Genomic DNA, 6,735 nt, shown 5'->3' on the forward strand with positions numbered 1-6,735 from the left:
TACATTTTCACTGAAAGCTGACCGAATCCGACCCGAGCCCGAATACAATTTATAGCTACATTTTTGACCGAACCCGGAATGACCCGTCGGGTACCGTCGGGCTCGGATCGCCACACTCTAGTGTGTGTTTGTGTCCCTATTGGGGCCTATCTGAATTTCTGTCTTTGAGAGATATTATTTTGTAATATAACTGAATTTTCTATCCATACATATAAATTTTAAATATATTAAAATTTAAGGCATCTTTGAGTAAGCTGCGAGTATCATTTAAGTAGGCTATCTCGTGGCTGGCCGAGTGTCCTCTTTTTTGGAAATCAAAATATGGTCACCCTAGTTCACCTGTTCTGCTGCCTCTGCTGATTTCCTCTACTGTGGATTACCTCGTCATGTGGTCATCATCACCGCTGGTTCTTCGAATCCTCGCAGATTCTAACCTACCTACATCCAGCTCCTCACAGGTGTATTGGCTTCCCTTGTGTGTTCACCTGGTACCTGACCTGTGGTGTCCCTCAAGGCTCCGTCTTAGGCCCAATCACTTTTCGCTGTACATGCTTCCTCTTGGCCAAATTATTAAAAAAGGTAACATCTCCTTCCACCCCTATGCTGATGATACACAGCTGTATCTCCCTATCAAGCCTAACCACAAGTCCAGTCTCATAAACTACCTCGAGGACATAAAGAACTGGATGGCACTGAATTTCCTCCAGCTGAATGAGGGCAAATCAGAAGTTGTCCTCCCCTGACTCCATTAGAGGGATTTCTGACCAGCTCAGTAGCCTCTCTAACTATGTTAAACCCCATGTCAAAAATCTTGGAGTGAAACTTGACTCTGCCTTTAAATTTGACAAACAAATAAATGCAGTAGTAAAAGCCAGCTTTTTTCAACTCTGCACCATTTCCAAAGTCAAGCCATTTCTCTCCCTCAAAGACCTGCAGACAGTCACCCACGCTCTCATCTCCTCCCGTTTGGACTTCTGTAACTCTCTGTACACTGGTATCAGTCAGGCCTGCCTGTCCTGCCTCCAGCTGGTTCAGAACACCACTGCCAGACTCTTCACAGGCCCCCACCATTGAATCATTTGAGTCCAGGCTCAAAACCTACTTTTATTCATTAGCGTTTGTGTCCCCTTGATGTGGTTTTCCCTGATGCATGCCTGTGTGTGTTGTGTCTCTAAATGTGTGAGCTGTGTACCCGACAGTTATGTCACCCCTACGTTCCTTTTCTTTTTAGCATTATATTCCTTTTGTCCAGCACTTTGGTCAACGAGAGTTGTTTTTAAATGTGCTTTACAATTAAATTTGAGTTGAGTTGAGTTGAGTAGGTTCATGGGTGTTGTAGTATTAAGAGCCGCACACCAAACCGGTGGAAAACAACATCTTATTTGTGCATTTATTTCTCTCCTAAACACAAATATGCATATGTTTATATATTTCTTATTTTAAAAAACTACTCCACCGTCTTCCCACATATTGCTGTCTCTTAATAATAATAATAATGCATTTTATTTTTAGGAACCTTTCAAAGCACTCAAGGACACCTTACACGACACAGTTTAATAAAGACAAGCAGTGATGTATCCATAGATCATGAAGTCTTCAGAAGCACCCCTGGTTTGGAAACAGTGCTTTAGCTTTAAAAAAAATAGTCGTTACCTGCACCCGTTTTTTTTTTTTTACCTTTTATCTGAAACTAAATCTGTTTTTGGAAACGTTTGCATCTGATTTTAGTGTCATGGTTGAAAAGCATTTAACCAATATTCAAATGTCTTTTTTATCCTGGAAGTATTTTGTGAACAACAAAATGTTGCAGTCTGTGTATAAAGAGGCGTCTGCAGCCTTTGTTCTTCCAGAGGAGGCACAATGGTTATAAGCTGAGATAAATCCTAGAGATGTGTTATGGTTTCCCCGCTGTGACTGGCTTTCTCACCCGCTGTGAGAGCGGAAAGTCTGCTGCATTATTTAAAAATCACCCTCCTGGTCTCTAAACCTCTGCAGGCCCAGCAGAAAACTAAACTGTTCATCTGTGTTTGAGGGGAGAAGTAAAAAGAAAAGGAAAAAAAAAGAAAAATGTGGCTGTGCGTCGGACCACACATGGAGAGGGTGGTGGGGTTTGACTTGTCTTCATGGCTGTCCCTGAACGGACTCGTGCTCCCCGGTGTCCTCCACATATTCTGCCAGATGGTGTTCTTGTGTCAGTGAAGGGAACAGAGGTGTTCACAGCTCCGCAGCAGGAGGATGACAACACTTCTCTGCACTTACACTCAGCTGTGTGGGATGTAGCCTAAAAACTCCTTCACACAAAAATACCCTGCTGGGATGTTGAAACATGATGTGTTTTACAGAGGGAACCAGTGATGTTGATTTCACAAAGCAAAGGAAGAAATCATTAAAATCTTTATTTATGTTGCATCTTTCAGACTTACAGTGCAGATTAAAGAAATTTACATCTAAGTGTACACACAAAAATAACATTTAAACAAATAAAATGAGGCAGACACATTAATAAGGCTCCAATTGTATTCATTGAATTAAAAAATAAGATTTTTTATTTAATTAAAAACAAAATAAACTTACAGTAAGATTTCATAATAGTCTAATGGAGGCACGGGTGGATTTCACCACCTCCACCACCTCTCCTACAAAGAAACAAGACACACAGACTTTTAATCCTTTTACACCAAATTAGCTTGTGTTATCACAGGTAAACCAGCTGCAAATCTGCTACAACTCCAACTGGCTCAACACTTGTAATGGTGTACACCAGGGTTCTGTGTTAGATCCACTGTTATTTTCAATTTATATTAATAGTCTTGGTCAAAACATGGTTGGCGCCAATTTTCATTTTTATGCCAGTGACACAGTGATACATATTGTGCCTGCTTTTCCATCACAGAGGCTGTGGCCATATTGCAGGCTGTCTTAAAAGTTTCCAGATTCAGCTTTCACAGCTAAAGCTGGTTTTAAATGCTGATAAATTGAAGGTCATGCATTTCTCAGATACTCGGAAGAAGCCTATAAACACTCCTGATGTTCTTACTGCTGTAGGAGATAAGGTAGAGGCTGTCACCTCTTACAAATACCTCTGCATTTTTTTAAACCTCAGGTTGATGATCTTCTTAAAAAGCTGAGGCTGAAGTTTTATTTCAGAAACAAATTCTGTTTCTCCTCTGAGGCCAGAAAAACAGCCTCTGTCAGTCTGTCAATTTAAAAACAGAATTCCAAAATATCTTTTTCAGTCAATAAAACATGTTGTTAGTATTGGACCTTTTTCCTGTTGACCTATTACGTCACAGACCAAACAATGGACAAACAAGTTAGCTACGGTTAGCTAGCAGCTAACTGGTACCATGGTGGACAATTTTACAGCTCTGTACATTTGGTCCGTCCAAAAAGTCACGGCTCTGGATGTAGATTTCTCCATGTTGTTACCGGCTTCTTCTTCTCTTACACATTTAATGCTATTAGACTTCCGGGTCAAAGCCCGGGGCGGAAACTGTGGAGCATGCTCAGAGCGCCTCGGCCAGTTTGGGTCTGATTGACTGTATACGTGCAGGAGTCACATGATCTGGGTGTGTTAGTCCCACTGTGACAAATTCACTGCAGGACCATTTCACCCCCCCGGTGACTTTAGAAAAGTGCTCTTATCCAAAGATCCTGAGCCTGTACAACAGAGTCGAGCTACGCATTATTCCTGCCAGTGTTTGTATTTTGGAGACAATGTCAAGAACAAGCTCTCCTGCTTTCATAGGTTACCAAAGTACTCATGAACCATGAGACCTTTTCAAGTGGACCCAGCCGCTGATCAGTGAACCATGCCCAGGTAAGACACACACAGTGTTCACATTAGTCAAACAAAGTGTGTACTCGTATCCAGGCCCAGGTCCCTGATGTAAAAACCTCTTCAGTCTCCTCAGAGCTTCCCCTCACCCACAGCACATCTTCGCCATGCAATCCAGTCTCACTCCGAAGTCCTTGAAATCCTTTGCTCGGTCAGTGACTTTAACCGACAAAAAAAGCCATCCTTTCAATGTTGGCATGATACACAACTGGTCACCATTACTGTTTAACGCTGACGAGACAACAACAAAAGTCAAGGTGGTGGAAGTCTGGGTGGAGTGGAGAGGTGGGAGGGGTGGTGGACGGGATGGGTCCAACAACCACCAACTTTCACCCAGGAGGCCGGTGTTCACTTCCTGTAACGGCCTATTTCCACCAGATGCGTGTTGGTTGCATCTGCACTCCGGCACGGCAGCAGAGCCAATAGGATTCAATTCTAGTCAATGTGTGTGCTTCCACCGGCTGCGGCTGTGCTGTGTTCCGGCTCCGTCTCAGCTCCGGCACTCCAGAGCCCTCCGCAACAGATACGCAGGACTTCTATTTTTGCAATTTAGCACAGAGCAGATTGTGCGGGGCAGGAAGTCGTGCACAGAAACAAAATAAAACATCTGGTTAATTTTCAGAATAAAATACAGTGTTCATGGTGGATCATATTTCCCTGCACTACACCTTGAAAACTACATAATGGGTGGAGGCAGGCCTGAAGTCAACAGGTCAGAGGTTTTTGGACGTCATTTCACCCCGTTGACACCATGGACGAGGAGATGTTAATCATTAGCCTGGTTCCAGACCATAGACCCCGCCCACTCAACTGAGTAGGCTTGCATTACTGGTCTGGCATACTTCAATGANAAAAATCAAATTCCCTCCCCCTTGTAAACCGCCTTCAATGGAGGCGATGTCAGACTGAAGGTTCTGAGAGCTTCAGTCTGACACTCAGGCTAGTTAATCATGGCAGTGCACTGAGATGTTTTCCGGCAGAGCTGCACCGCTCCGCACAGCAAACACAGCTGGTGGGTATTGACGGACGGGGGAGCACGCAGCGGATAACCAGCGCTGCCGTTCCGCAACGGACACGCATCCAGTGGAAATCCGGCGTAAGATTGTAAAGCCAAACCCTGTTCTTTTTTCCTAAACCCAACTATGTGTGTGTCAACTTGCGGTGTTGTACCGACGCTTTTATTTTGAAAGAGATTGTATGCAAACTGTACATTTCCTGTGAAAACAGAAGTGTATTTTGAAAACAGACAATGCATGTAACAGGCTGAAATTGACACGGCGTCCCAGAACGTCAACAACCAACACACCCAGGGTACCTTGGACGTCATATGTGGACATGGAAAGTCCATGACCAAACGTGGACATGTGACGAATGTGTTGCCCCGTGCTCTGCAATAAATATCTTTTTGTCTCCTTCCTGTGCACCTGTTCTGCAGCTCCATGTAACAGGAACTTTTTCCATGTATAAGAGCCTCCACTCAGTTTCCTGGATGACACAGTCTCCTCTCTGTCTGCTGAGGACTGTTCATGTTGCATTTCTTCTGTTTTGTTTTGGTCTGTAAAATGATGGTGGATTAAACTCCAGAAAGGATCCAAACAAACGGAGCAGCGTGGAGCAGCTTGATGAAAGCCTCTAATGATCAAACAGGAGTAGGTCACCTTGCCCAGAGGCATCACGGCTGCACCGGCCCATCAGATACATCTGCAGCAGTCAATTAGAGCGAATCCAGCGTCGGTGGAAACACGGAGCTCGCATGAGTGGAGAGAAGGGAGGACTGGATGTGTCATCCTTTTTATCTCGGCCCTCATTTTATATTCTTCAGTTGTTTTCATGCAGCGTGTGAGTGATGGCTTCCCACATTTAGCTGCTGCAGATTAGCATACTTCTCTGAGTGGAGAGCAGATTCAACATGAGGAGAGGAGAAGGGCAAACTGAGCACCAGTTCTGCAGAGGATACTTTGTAGTTTTAATATTTCTGACCTGATGCTTTAACAGGGACGACTTTATGAATCATGATGGCAGAGGAGAAGTGAAAATGATGAGAGACTGTTTCACATCAAACATTCAGAACAGAATACTTAAAGGCACAGGTGGTTTTAGAGTTATTCAGGTTGATTAGACGTCTGCTCAGGGCAGAGCTTTACACTCCTGTTACACCACCAGACAACAGGCTTTTTTTTTTGTTAGGATAGAAATCGATACAGCAGAACCAGAAATATCGTCATTTTTATTCCCTCCATTCTTCTTCATCATCAACTGAAGCCTTCATTAGTACCCACAGTCAGTGGTGGAAAAATACTGAGATAGGCCTATTTCATTTTTACATTTTTACCACAGTGTAGAAATACTCTGTTACAAGTGAAACTGCTGTGTTCAAAATGTTACTTAAACAAACAAAAGTTTTAGCATCAAAACGTGTTTAAAGTGCCAAAGGTAAAGTATCCATTATGCAGAATAGCCCATTTCAGAATAATGTACCTACATATTATTGATGCAGAGGAAGGAGCAAGTCATTGTTTTGCAAGTCACATGTAGTCTCAAGTCTTCGCACTCAAGTGCCAGGTCAAGTCCCAAGCCCTACACTTTGTGTTTCGAGTCCTAACAAGTCATAAGGTCCGTTTCCACCGCAGGAACTTCCGGGTAATTTTACGGGGGCCGGGGCTGTTGGTGCGTGTCTCCACCGCAGGAACCACCCCCGAAGGACAGAGTTCCCGAACTTTTACAGGGGCTAAACAAGTCCCTGCCTCGGAGTAGGTACTCAGAACGGCCCCGAGAGACTCCTGGCTGGGGCTTGGGGGTTACTTGGTGCTGATTGGATATACTCAAGGTAGGATGTGACGTCAACAGAAAGCAACAAAATAGCCGGCATTTTTAAAACTCAGCAGACGAGGGTTAGC

Source organism: Epinephelus moara, chromosome 1 (assembly GCF_006386435.1).
Source record: "Epinephelus moara isolate mb chromosome 1, YSFRI_EMoa_1.0, whole genome shotgun sequence".
In the NCBI taxonomy this organism is placed as follows: domain Eukaryota; kingdom Metazoa; phylum Chordata; class Actinopteri; order Perciformes; family Serranidae; genus Epinephelus; species Epinephelus moara.